We start from the raw sequence: 14,536 nt of genomic DNA, 5'->3' as shown, positions 1-14,536 counted from the left end.
TCTTATACCACAAATTTTCTTAATAAAGAGGAGAAAGGAAGAGAACTGGCCTTACATGGAGAATTAAGGAGCAATTCAGAAATAGGATGGGAGGGTAAAAAAGGCAACCACATGGTAAAAAATTAGAGGTTGCAAATAGAATGGTAAAAAATTAGAGGTTGCAAATAGAAAGGAACAAAGGAAAGAGAATAAATGTATACTGACTGAGGAGGTCCAGTAAATATATTTATTTACTGCATTTATTACCAGTTTCAGAAAAAAAACTGATAAAATGCCTTGCCTAAGGATCTGATCCTGTGCCATCAAAATTAACATACTTTTTTTTCATTGACTGTACTATGAGCAGGACCAGGCTCTAGAGTTACCTGAAGATTTAGAATGTAAGGAATTTAGTGGAATAGGGCTGTTAAATTGCCATGAGCTGAGGGAGAGGATTACTTTGTAAATGCATCACAGGAACAACTGCTCTGCAGTAAGGCATTTTTATGGTGAAACTTGGAGTGGAAATATTTTCAGGAGCCACAGGAAGGCAGTATGTAACAACTTCATTGTAGTTTTGAAAGCTTCGTGTCCGATATCTGAGGAAAGGACGTGTGATATCTATCAATCTTTCTACCTGAGCTCAGCTTAGACTTGGTCAAACATTTTTGAGTGGCACATTATTTTCAGGCAGAAATGACCTTTCCCTGAATTCTGACCTTATCGTTTTGATTGCTATAATGTAAATGACTGATACAATGTAAATTTGCATGTAAATAATCACAGGGGTGTTTGACATTTATAACATTTCCATCTTCAAAGTGGAGTCAGCCTTCTGTGAATGCCCTGAAGCAACTGCAAAAAAACCGTGAATTTAGGTCAGTAAAAGATGAGATCTGTCAGGCAGCAAAATGCCTAAAGCCACAAACATTGAAGAGTCTTTCACAGTCCATGCTGCCCCTGAGTGGGGAGACAGGACGCTCTTTGAAGTTTCTTTACCACAAAGAGGAGGCTACCCAGGACCCATGAGTACCAATTTCAGAGACAACTAACGCAGGCAGTAGGCAAAGAGCCCCCCACTCTCCTTTTTGACTGCCATGTTCTAATGGCCCAGATGCTCAGATCAGGTAGCCAGGGTATATGGTGCGACCCAACCTGTAATTGCATTCCCTCGTGTCCCTTCAGAAGAACTGGCAGGCAGCAGGGGTAAACCGACACCTCCTCACATGTTCACATACAAAAGGGCTGCAGACAAAATCCCCGCTCTTTCCTGCTTTTTCAGGGTCCACAGTGTAAGATATCTTTGAAGGGAGCCACTCTAAACCTGCTTGAACTCCTTTCTGGTTCCATTCCTCCTCTAATCTTGTCATGATTCCATCTTTGACCTTGTGGACAATTGCAAGAGTAATAGCAACTATTAATCCACTGGTGAACAGTGTGTGATTTACATTTATGGAGGGAAGTGATGGGGCATTGGTGTGTCAAATCCATCAAATATATGTACTGAGTGGCTGGCGTGTGTCCTGGTGCAAGGGATTAATCTAGTTGTCCCGTCCCCAGCGCTCACTCTGTGCTAACTCCTTCTTCAGAAATCTGGCTGTACCAGCCTGCGGTCCTGGGTAAGCTGAACGCCCTGCACAGTTGATAACCATGTCTCTGACATGTCTGTATGGAAAATAACAGTTTAAAGATTTCTGCACAAAGAATTTGCAATATTACTGGATCTGTTGTAAAATTTTCCTAACATTTGACCTACATTTTTCTTTTGGATCACCATATTTTATAATATAATAATATTAATTTTTCCCCCCACCTTTAGCCTGATACTCAGCCTATTTGGCAATAAAGTGATCATATGAACTTTCCACATATTTTGTTATCTTCCAAAGGGAAGAATGTATTTTTTTTCAAACATCATCTTTTTCTAACTTTTCCAAGTTAATTAATAAACATTAATACAGATTTTTCATTATGCATATCAGCTTACAAGCCCATTAGCTATTGTGGCTGTTGTTGGTATTCTTAACTAGCTTAGTCCTGTATGACAATGTGGAACAGACTCACACAAGGTTTCGCTACAAGAAGGAAAACCTTATTATCCTGCTGACCTCACAGGGATATATTTCAGCCAAGCAGAATTTCAGGAGCAGCTGTGTTTGCTGATGGCTGAATGTCTGTCATTGTACCCGGCTGGATGTAACCTACTGGTAGGGGATATAGAGAATTCTTGCAGAAATAAAGCAGAAAATTGAGGGGGAAGAATAATTTTGCTGAAGCAATAGCAAATGCAACAGTGGGTTTTGCAGCTTATATGTGGTAGAAAGGAACAGCTGGCTTGTGACCCTTAGAGGAGACTTTTCTGAGGTATTTGCTCTTTGCAGCGTGGAAACCTAACAGCAGTCAAGCCCCAAAGAGAAGAACCTTCAATTTCGCTCAAAGCCAGTAAACTCAGTGTCTGGTTTTGTGACCTTTTTACATGCTAGACATTCTTTGTTGCCTAAATTGTCGGTTAAAGTATAAAATCTGATGTTTATATACATAAGTATAAATATTAACATTTTCATAAATAAGAGGAAATTCAGAGACCTGAATTTTCAGAAGCTTTGTTCAGCTTGCAAAAAGCTATCCAGTTGTAACTGAAACTCATCTAAGTTTCCTGAACCAGGCAACTTTCCTAGGTGAGGTTTTATAATGCAATTTCCAGTAATTTCTCTGTTCTTGATTTTGGGAGGATCATCAGAGTAGGATATCTTGTGGCATTTTTTGCTACTTCTATTTCCAGTTTAAAAAAATGAAATTATTGCAAGGAGCATGGACTGTGACAAGCTGAAAGAAAACTCTCCTTTTTTTTTTTTTCTTCGAAGAGTTCAAACTTAGTTTTCTTTAGGCTTTGGGCAAGGATCACTGAAAGGTGCAGGTGACTGTTACTGAACCCGCTTCTCTAGCCCCAGTTCTCACTCGAATTTGGGTGGTATTTCTTGTTCCTATTTTCAGTGCTGTAATCCCTGAATTACCAATATCAATATAAATTAAACCAGAAAGAGTTAAGGTTTAGGCCCACAGAATGACTTAAATATTTAAAGGATTTCAAAGCCAGAATTCTATTTAAATCAGTTGGAGCTGGTTGGTAAAATACATTCTTAAACACAGATCATAGAGTCAACAGTATAAATGTTAGAAAAATTATCCCCATTACATGTTTATTTGCATTTTAAACATCTCTGCCTTTGAGATATTAAAGACCCTCTGCACGGGTGAAAATGACCAAATGGTATGTAGCATTCTGCAGAATGCATTGAGTAAATGTTTTAAAGAGTAGTTTGACTTCAGTATTTAAAGTGCAGGAGGTAGAGCTGCTGGAAAAGCTGTTTGGCATTAGAAAGGACACTACTTTTAAACAAATATATTTCTGAGATGTATTAAATTGTTTACTTTTTCTCCAACATAAAATCTCAGTAAAAAGGGGAGAGAAAGTTGCAACAATATAAAAATATTCAGGAAAAAAAGTTTGTTTGTCATTTTAAATTACTTTTCATTTTAATTTTGATTTTGTATTTACTTATAAGTGAAAAAGCTGAAGGCAAAATCATTTGTTGAAATGAAACAGCTATAAAAGGATTTTTTCATTTCCTGACTGAAAAAAATTTGGAGCCTTTAAAGTGATAGCCAGAGAGGCATCTGGGTTGCATTATCTGAATCCCTTGGAAATAAGAGGACATAACTGCTGGAAAATGCAGCTGAAAATTAAGATCTCTCACAGTTGTTCCAAAACTTTTCTTTTTTTTCCCCAAGCCTTGCCTTTTGCCTGCAGGTTTCTTTTAGAAGCCCTGGCGCTGCCCTGGCTCTGAGGGTCAAACCTGGCCCAGGGCACTGACACCTCATACTTAGCAGGAGCAGGATTAGCTCCTCATCTGGGTTGCTCCTCTGCAGCTGCTGAGTGCTCTGAGCTGGGGTCATGCCATGGCCAGAGCCCTTCCCTTCAGGGCATCAGTCTGGGGGAAAAGTGACTGAATTCCTAAGCCATTGCCTGCATTTCTACCCTACCTGTTGCGCTTTTCTCTTTTTTCTACTCATCTCCCGTGGAAGAGGAAGACGTATATTTTGACAGGTGACATTTTATTTATGATTTAATAAAAAAAAAACCCTTGCATTCTCACTTCTAAAATCTTGTTTTGTTGATTTGTCTTATGGGCTGCTTTATGTTGCTTACAAGTTGAATTAATGGTAAAAACAGATTTATCATAACTTATGCCCCCCACAATGTGTTGATAAACAGGGATACAGCAGGCCCTGCTCAGGCTGTAATGTGTTTTCTTACGTCAAAAATAGGTGTTGTTACAACACCCGAAAAACTATTTTATTTCGTACATTGCTCAACTGCATGATTGTAGTACCTTGATATAAATACTTCCAAGTGACAGTACCTTCTTTATTGCTATTAGCATGTGCAAACACAATGAGCTGGCAAAGATTAACAGGCTCTACCATTTTGCACCGACAGAGTTTGTCTACCTGCCAGCATCATGTTCTTTCCCTAACTGTGTCTCTCTAAGAGAAGAATGTGACTTTTTGAAATCTTGCTACCATTACTGTTGTCATTAATTTAGTAGGAAGACAACATCTTGAGTATGTGTCAATTCTGAGAGTTATTTCTGATATTTTATCCCCTACTTGTGGTCTGTTAAATAGATATTTTAATGCATACAATGCCAGACCAGTGGGAATTAATGTACACAATAAAAATCCAACACACAGTCTTGTTATCAAAGCTAACACTGTTAAAAGCAGTAACCAATGCTATGATGTTTATAGCAGGCCTGTCTGTCTATGTGTAAATAAATTTGACAAATTGAGCAATATATTTATGAAATGATGCTCAGTATCCTCCAGATCATCTTTTAGTAGATACTCCTCACATAAGTTCAGCTGTTTTTTTCCCAAAGGAAGCAAGGTATATTTTAGGTTGCTTGCTATGTCTGTGCATAAAGCTTTTGAATTTTTTTTTTCTGACTATTTAGAATATTAGAAACTTTGTGCTAAAATGTGCTAAAAATGAGGGGACTGTGCATAAGCAAATGGAATTTCATAGCTTTTAGATGCTATTTGGAGGGGTTTCCAAGCTTGTCAGCAGAGAATCTGCGTGGTAGAGCTACTCTTTTGCTTAATTTAGTTTGTTACTTTAGAGGTTCCCTCAAAACTGTTTTTATTTTCCTTGTATTTCTATTTCTTTACATTCCTGACCTCTCTCTATTCAATCCTAAGGTTAAATGAGGCAGACAATGCTTTAATAAATATGTAAATTCCAGTCAGAAAAAGAAATTGTATTAGGAGTAATTGGTGCCAGTGTTTCCACAGCAGATCTCATGAAGATGATGAATTAAGGAACGTTTTGAAGGTGAAAAACAATCATAGACTTTTGTATGGCCACAAAATATGTTAAGGACTGAAGCCAGAGCAGTTCCAAGAGGTCTTAATCCAGCACTTCATCCACGGCCTGCAGAGCCCTTACCTTACAGGGAGGGATCTGTTTTTAAATGTATTACTTGTAGGCCTCAGAAAACTCTCTTGCCCTGCCTTTCTCAAACACCCAGCTAGGGCACACTGCTGGTAGTTTAGGGAACTTGAGGGTTCTTCCTGCTGCACCAAGACATTAGGAGAGGTACCCATGTCACAGCATCCAAAGCTTCTCATGGATATGGCTCATCCCATGGCTATGGCTCATCCTCTCATGCCTGGACCCCCATCTTCCATGCCTTGGTGATTCTTTGACAAAAGGCGTTCAAACGCCTCTCCACTGTGGCCCTGAAGGCCCTGATGGCCTTTCTGTCCCGGCCCAGCCTCCCCTGGGGCCTCCCTCCACCCCAGCCCATGGCCCAGGAGCCCCATTTCGGCTCAGCCTGGGGCTCTGGGTCCTCGCCCCAGAGACGTTGCAGGGGTGCCCATTGCCAGCCCTGTCCCTGGCCCTGTCTCCTGGGTGGATCCCTCGGGCCCACGCTGTCATCTTGTCTCCGGCCTCATCTGCTGCTGCTCCTGACTGGGCTCTCTGGACCCGGCTCATCGCTTGCCTCGTGTGGGGCTGTCAGCGGGCCCCGGTACCAGCAACTGGCTCTGCCTGCCATGTCCAGCCCCCATGGGACTGCGCCCTTTGGTGAGGGCATGGCCCAGCCTGGGGTCACCTCAGCTCCCAGCCACCCATCCCTGCTGGAGCAGCCGGCCTTCGCAGCCCCAACACCCTCGTCTTTGGCTTTCTGTTCTGAGAAAGGAACCACGTTATGTCTACAAAAGCTCACAGTTTTTTCCCCCCGCTGTAATGTTTCAGCAAAAGTACTTCCTATTTTTTGCATCACTATCTAAAGATTCACGAAGCTTAGTTAGAAGCACAGGAGGCCTGGGTTTAAGTCCCTGCTCCCAAACAAGATCAGCAAACAGGTCTTTCAAACACATTTCCTACAATGCTAGCCTGTTGAATAAAATGAGATGGAATTGGGGTTTATGGCTACTAGCTGGCTTTCCCTCAGACGTCCAGGAGATACGCTCTAAGGACACTTCACAAATCACCCTCTGGCAGTCAGACAGATGAGACTTCCAGAGAATCCCACCAAGTCACAAGTGTGAAATAAGTCTCCAAGTAGCCAGGTGGCAAGAGGGGTCAGGTGGTGATGAGACATTACTAGGAAGGCCTGATGTGCTGAAGGAATGTAGCGGTCTAGAGTACTAGGAAGTGCCTGAGCAGTGTTTTTTTAAGGAGTTCGGTAATATCTGTCTGCTAGATGTAGGCATCTTGGCTCACTGTGGTTGCCACCAGTGCACGTCTATGAGTAAGCACAGCAAAACAAACCACCTTCCTGAGTATCCCTATGCATTAGGACACAGACATTTCTTTTCTAAACGCAAATTTATGCAGACTAAACCCCCCCAAAACCCAGTGCAAACAGTTTTAAAAACACTTGGTGATGATTCACTTGTCTATATACAGTACATTATAACTGCCCTGTTCTTTCCCAGGTATCTCCATGGGGTTGGCAGGTGTGACACAGGATGCACAGGAGTCCCATGTCCCTCTGGGACAGCAGCTGGAGGCCAGGTGGGATGTACCTGAATCCCACCCTTAGCTTACAATGACCCAGCTCAAACAGTAGCAGGCTTAAACCAAAATAAGCAAATTCATGCAGAGTTTTTTTACCTGGTTCTGATGAGATCTGCTGCTTACAAGGCTCTGCAGGAGAGAGCTACCAGGACTGCCTGTTCCCCAGCTACCTTACCTTTATACTGGCTGGCAGAAATCCAGTTCTTCCAGTCCTTCCCTAAGTGGCACGGAGTGAAGTTTGTGGCACACCACTTATGCCCACATTCACTTGTTACAGCATGTACTCTTTGGCACAGTAAACAAAGCGATCCCAACCTCCTCCCAGCGTTTGAAATCAGGAGGGGTGAGTGCTCTTGGTATGCAGACGGAAGCACTCGGCGCTTTGTAAAAACTCAAGTCCCTGATCAGAGATGTAAAGAGAATGAAAACAGGCCATTGGAAAAGCTGCAAGCTTCTGAAATGTCAGCACGAGTCAGAAGTGTGACAGACAGCTGGAGGCTTGAAGTGACTCTGTTTGTACCTTTTACTGGACTCTTCTGGAACTAGTGCACCAGGCCTCCTGAGTCAAGCCAGACATAACCCACTGGCAAGCAATGCTATGTAACAGCAGGCCATAGGGATGCTTGGGCAGCCCTAGCACATTTATGAAAGCCCTGCCCATATGCCAGTATGCTGCTGGAGACCCAGAAATCTTTTCTGATTACTCTAAAACCCTGTCCAGCAGAAGCAGGACAGAGTTGCCAAGGAGCTGTACAAATCCTGCTCCTCATGAGCAGGAGCAAAGCAAATGGGTGCCCACCTCTGCCACTGTAAACGGGCTGCATTTCTGATTCCCTCTCACTTCATGGCTGGGCTAATCGCATGGAGGAGTTTGGTTTGTTGACCCTGTTGCTGTGCTGCTTCACCAGCTGCCCAGGCTCCAGCCCGCAGCACCGTGGCACAGGAAGGGACTCTGAACTGTTCAGAAAGCAGAGCCCTGGAAGCCAGCAACGGGACACAAAGTTACCACGGCAGACACAGTCAGAAAACACCTTTTTTTTCCCTATGTCTTGAGTCATCCTGGAAAAAGATTTGGATTGCATTGCGTAAAAATATATACTCAATAGTGAAGTCTGGAATAAGGGAATGTGATGTCGCTCCTCTCTTTTAAATCATCAGAAAGGTTTACCTTATTTTGGAAGTGGTCCTTTCCCAGGAGAGAATATGAAAAAGTCATAACCCTCTCCTTATATTTGTTCATTTCAACACCATCAAATCTACTGAGCAAAGAGAGGATTATAAAGGTTATTTTGCTGTGCTTTTCAATGCAATGAATTGATCAGTGCTACAAAGTCTACTTGAGAAACTAGGTAATCACATTCCTCTAGGCACATTTCAATAGATATGTGACTCTGTTCATGACCCTTTTCTCTCTCTTTTCCAATTAATATTTTAATGAGCAAGTTTTCTTCAAAGAACCTCTTAAGGAAACAGCAAATTTTATTTGAAGGGAGAGAAGATTTCTAAAAAGTAAAATTTACATTTTTCCCCATTAACACTTGCCTTGAAGCTTGACTGAAAGAAATTGATTGATCCGGTCAGAGAGATCAAGTCACTCAGATAACATGATAAAATTGTGGGTATTATTCATTAACTGATCCCCAAAAAGATAGAACATAAAAATGTAAAGATTTTAACGTAAAATTCAGGTACTGCATTATATTCAGGAAGTAGGCAAACCATGTAGATAAAGCTAATCTGCTACAGCTAAAGCAGATTTCTATTTCATAGGTTTGGTGGCAACGTAAAGAAATACCTTTTCATAGACTGTAGTTCCTTTATGTTGAATTCTGTATATGCAATAACATTTTCAGCAAGTAGACAAGACAGCTCTCACAGTGCTTATATGTCTATAGCTCAGGTTTTAATACTGTGAACTAAATAAATATTAACCAGGCACCGCATGGGAGTTCATAGCTCTTCTCCCAGTGGTGCCATACGCCCAAAGGTGTGTGCCCAGGGAGGCTTTGTTCCCACCGCTGCGGAGCGGGCTGTACAGGAGCAGCGCTGGTCTGTGAACAGTGAGAGTGAGGCAGATCACCAGAGCTGCTCACTTCACAAAGATTTTAGAGATGCTTTTCAGCTGAGTTCCTCCTTGCTTTCTAGATCTTGAGCCTGAGGACCATCTTTTGAGGCTTGCTACCACAGGCTCAGGAGTTAGTAATTTCAGACTTTTCTATTCAGCAGCTGGAACTGGGAGCAGGTGGATGGGGAGAGCTGGGTATGGTGCTGTGGACTAGCTAAAGGTGGGCTCTTAAAGTGAGTGGGACTGACCATATTAAAATCCTCGTGTGGCACTTATTCAAAAGTAAAGGGCCTTTGCTCAAGTTTCTTTAAGTCACTCCAGGAATAAAGGGAGACAGGGTGAATTAAAGCTACTTTTACCAGTTAAAAAGCATTCAAGAATGGATATGATGTAGTTTAGCTAAACCAGTTAAGACAGGTAAACTGCTCAGAGCTTCCCTTGGCAAACTCTGAAAACCCCTGCTGATTGGAATTCATGTTTTTAGTTCTTTCTATGCAAGTCTGTCTGTGATTATTTTTTTTGAATGAATGAATGAAAGCACCCAGTGGAGATAGACCATAGGTCTGGTATTTCTGGTACCACTCCTCACGTTTAGCTGCTTTTGCTGAGAACAGATAGGATCAGGAGTTCAACAGATGTATGCTGCCATAACTGCACTGTCTTGACAAGATCTATGCCAGTGCTTTTAACCACAAGCACTGAAAAAAGCATGAGAAAGACTGCAGAGGAAACATTATAGATTTCTGAGGCAAAGAAAGGATGATTTGTCCGTTGGGCCATCCCTGTGCTGTGCTTGGCAACGTCTTCTTTTGCAGGATGTGCAGTTGCAATAGTTTGTGGTAGGTGGGATCCTGTTCATCCTTTGGCTTTGGGGGTAGCACATTCATTTGGGGTCCAGGGGCTCTTGTCCTGTTCTTGGCTCAGCCATCAGCCAGCTGCAAGACTGTCTCTTTGGACTACAGTTTGACTATCTGTAAAATGGTTGTTTATGACCTTTGTAAAGCATTTTAAGATTCACAGGCTGGACATGCTATAAAAGAGCAGGTATTTATTGGAATCATTATGCGAGTGACTTAAAAGCCACCAATTAAAAACAATAGGCATGAAGCTCTTACTGACATTTGGCTTTATGAGTTTTCAGTCATTTCTCCACACCACATAGGTTAAACCTAGTGTGGCTTGAGCAGTGGTCCAGCACCTCTGGGAAGTGTTGACTTTCTGGGGCAAAAGTTTTATAGCTGATCTTCAGGGAACATCTGCTGTGTCTGAGATACATTGGATCTGCAGCATGCACAAAATAGACACGCCGTTTCTTGAAAGGGACAGATTCAGTGCTCAAATGTCACTGATCTGATCTCATCTGTAGCCATGAACATGAATAGAAATGCCAGACAAAATTTTCAGTTCCAGAAAAAGTGGACATGCTTGGAGAAACCCATATACAAGCTAACCCCAGCCAAATGCTCTCCTTCATAAATGAAAACTATTATTTCTTCTGTACTCTGTATTTTTGCCAGGCAGCACTGGAAGAACTCCTCTAGGTATTAAAAAGCAATGGTAAATGTGCAGGAGTTAGCAAAGCTGGCTGCCAATACACCAGCCAAGGAGTAGCCCAGCAACTCACCTACGAGTGCCTCAACACACTGCAGAGCAGATGGGGCCCCAGAGCCCAGAGGTCACATTTCACCCTCACCTTCCCCTTTCCTCCAAAGCTTTGCGCTGTTCAGGCACTCCATCTGGACACAGCTCAGGTGCATGTCATGGCCATTCCTTTCCCTGCCCAGGAGCTCACTGGCATGTGGAGGGTGGCGGTGTCGCGGGCCAGAGTGCAGGCAGACCAGGGTGCAGGCAGACCAGGGTGCAGGCAGACCAGGGCGCAGGCAGCTGCGGAGAGCAGAGCCTGCTTGCAGTGCTGCACCTGAGGCCTGCCTCCACAGCGATGCTCGCCACTGCCCTTGCTGCTCTGCCTTCAAATCCCACCGCAGAATAACAGTCCCAGCGCTACAAAGCTGTGAAGTGAACATGTTCCTCTAAAACTCTGTCTGCCAAGATTGCACAGGACCAGTCGCGCTGATTGTTCATTATAAAGCCCTAATATGTATTTAATGACACCAGATTTTCTGCAATGCCAGTTGGTATTTTAATAGCCTTAATAGTAGCACATATTAGTAGCATTATTACTTGCTTGTGTAACATTCTCCACCTTCACTGTGGTATGCCAGCAGTAACTAATGAATGCACATTCTAGGCAATTCATCCACCTGGAGCTGATTTCTCTGAGTAAAGCTTTAATTTCAGGGAAATGGGATGTGAGCTCGGTGTGAGAGTGGGTATAAGAGAGATTTGATGCTCTTTTGGAGTTATAGATCAGCTTCCAATTTCTGCTGATGCAGAAACCAGTTTAAAAATAGATAATTCCACCTGGGCCATTTGTGTGCCTGCCGCTCCAGACCCAGCCAAGAACAGCAGACCTGCTGCACAAGCCAAGCGGCTGAGAGGTAGGAATCCAAGATGGGGAGATGCCAATGTGCCATCTTTCAAATGGTCTTTTCCATCCATCTTCCATATGACTAAAAAAAGTTATTAGCAAGAACAGATGAAATGAAAAATATTGCTGGGTTACTATATCAGTTTTGGGGTGTCTGATGAGAGCAGCTCACCAGCAGCCTCATATATGCAGACATTGGGGAAAAGTAGAAAAACCAGGCCTAAGATTATTTTAGGTCTTCTGTTTGGCCTTGAATGTTCTGCTTTACCCAAAATACCATGCTATCGTAGGCCTAATCTATCAAGTCAGCAAGATAAAATGTTAAGACTACAGACAGCAGAAGCAAGGAGAAAGCTAAATTCTACAGCTTGCTGCTGAGATTGGCCCCAGCCCCTGGGCAAATGCTATAACCATTTATAGAAAATGCTATAAATGCTTTTGAGGCTGTTACTCAAAAGATGGATGTCAGCACCTCCCATAGGAGCCCATACTTGGGTGATGCTGTGGGCCCTCTGTGGGGGCAGATGTTGGCCAGACCTGGGCTGAGCACTTTTTCGGGTTGGGTATTTGACTTTTGCTATCTATTTGTTATATACTTGATCCACACATTGAGCATCAATACCTCAACAACCTACACAGATCATCCTGTACTGGCACCGCCCTTCTTCCTGTGCCTATTTAGGAATCTGGTTAGCATCAGAGAGCTGGTGCTAATTTTAGGCACGCTGTTATGCTAAGACCTGTTTTGACTCACAGCAGCTCCCAGGATGACGTATGTGAGATATCAGTTTGACACAGTGACCCGTGCTCCTTCCTTTGGCTCCATGTTGATAGTCAATCCTTTGTCTTTCCCTACGCATCTGCTGAGAGGAATGATCCCAGCACATAAGTCCCATATGGCTGTATTCCCATTTTTCCCCCTTTCACGTACTTCCTAACTTCTTCCCTCCCTGCCCCAAAAGCATGTGAAGCCATAGCAGCTGCTTTGAGCAGAACCTGTAACTGTTACCTGGGCAGCCACTAAAAATGTTGAGACAATTTTCTTTGCAAAAATTCCACCAGAAAAGCCAGGGACTGAACTGGCAGTTGAATGCTATTTTTCACATACTGACTGAAAGTTTTTCCTATTGATTGGCAATTAGCCTGTTCTAAAAGACTCAGGGTCAAATTCCCAGCTGGTGTAAATCAGAGAAGTCCCAGTGAAGTCTCTGATTTATTTTCCAAATGGTTTAAAAATTCAGCACGAGCTTTAAACTGCCAATGTTATACATCAAACAGCTGGCTAAAATTCAGAAAGATAGCACATTTTCTGAAATGCTCTTTGACATTAAGTATTCCTTACAGACCAGATATAATCAATACAAGTGCTAGAGTGAACATTCTGAGGGTTTAAAAAAAAACAAACCCAAACCAACAAACAAAAGAACGGGATCTGATCAATGTAAGTTTTGGAAATAAGAGTCAAAATGTGGAACATGGTTTTACATTTTGAGCCTTTGTTATCCTTTACAGATGTGTGTTAGTTATCATAATGAATCAAAATTAAGTTTTAAGAGTCCTGCACTTCTCTTGGATGGAAGTTTGACACTCCTGTCAAAGTGACTGGAAGGATTTTGCTAGCTCTCGGTGGAAGTGGACTGCATCCCTTGTGAAGCCCAATTCCCCAGCAGGTGTGGATATTGCCTATGTGCATAGCACAGTTGCATTTTTGTTTCCTTTCTCTTTTCAATTCTGCTTCTCAAAACATTCAACATGTTGCTGTCCCAGACAAATGTTCTAATGAAACTAAAGGCCCGTGAGCTGAACGGCCTTGGGAGAATTAGGGTGGCAAAGGAAGGCGAGGGAAGCTCCAGAATCTGCCTTTTCTCTGGCAACAGGCAAAGACTTTGTCTTAGGAGCTAAACAAACATTGACTGGACTTGTTTCATAACTTCTGGGAAGTCTAATGTCAGGCCTGCCTCTTAACATCTATATATTTCAGGAAACATTTGTAAATCTGGTAATTCTGACTGCAGTTTTTCCTATGTTTCCTTCAGTTGCCTAATGAAGCAGAACTGGTTTGAGGCTGCTGCTCTCCAGTGTACGCATCTTATTTCTGGACGTAAGTACAGCCATACTATGTTTTATTCATCTGCTCCTCATTGTTTTGCAGGCAAGTCACTGCCACTGAAGTCTATATTGTATCAAGGTAAGACCATGATATATGTGATATAGAGTGGTGATGTTTCATTTTTCTGGCCAGAAACTCTAATAATCATTTAGATAAAGGCAAAACCAGGCTGTAAATTACACAGTTTCTTTTATCCTGTATTCATGTAAAACATAACCAAACCCTTTTCTGACTTTAATAGAATCAGATAATTTTTTTATATTTAGAATACAATAAATCACAATGCAGAATATAAAAAAGTGTAAGAAAATGTGTATTATTAAAATAAAAGCAGTATACTCAGAAAGTGGAGAAAAGGTGTTTGCCACCTATAGAAACACCCACTTCTTCCCTCCCAGGAGTTACAAGTAAATCTTTTGTATTCATGTTGCCTTAACTGAATACTAGTTAAGTCTGTGTTGCTTTCTAATAAAGAGTGATTTTCTTGGTAGCAGAGGCGTGTAGTAGACTTTATTTCAGAAATCCAGTCTTTTAAACTAAGGACTTTTCCCTAAATGCTCGGCTGCCATCCCTCCTCCCACTCTCTGGGAGAAACAAGCCAGTGTCCCGTTTGTTTAACATAGATGGCTCAGATAGATACAGTGATGACTAGGAAAGCCTGCGCTTTCGGTACTGTGATCATTTCAATGACCTGTGCCTGAAAATTTGGAAAAAGGCTGGGCTTTTCTTTGCTAAGGAGCAAATTCCCCACGCAGCAGGGAACTGCAGAGCTGCTCCAGCTCTCAACAAATCTTCAGAGAATCAATG

At 42.3% G+C, this 14,536-nt stretch overlaps 1 long non-coding RNA gene across 1 annotated transcript in view; it reads left to right on the top strand.

Moving 5' to 3' along the window:
• The window catches only part of LOC128143455 (uncharacterized), a 47,384-nt gene that overhangs the window by 27,280 nt on the left and 5,568 nt on the right, over positions 1-14,536 (top strand). Inside the window, exon 3 of the long non-coding RNA XR_008235758.1 lies at positions 13,656-13,807. This is a non-coding gene — a long non-coding RNA (uncharacterized LOC128143455). The remainder of the gene's footprint in view (positions 1-13,655; positions 13,808-14,536) is intronic.

The sequence above is a fragment of the Harpia harpyja genome, chromosome 6 (genome assembly GCF_026419915.1).
Source record: "Harpia harpyja isolate bHarHar1 chromosome 6, bHarHar1 primary haplotype, whole genome shotgun sequence".
NCBI classification, from domain to species: Eukaryota; Metazoa; Chordata; class Aves; order Accipitriformes; family Accipitridae; genus Harpia; species Harpia harpyja.
Note: the sequence above shows the minus strand (reverse complement) of the source record. Positions and strands in the feature narration are given on the sequence as shown.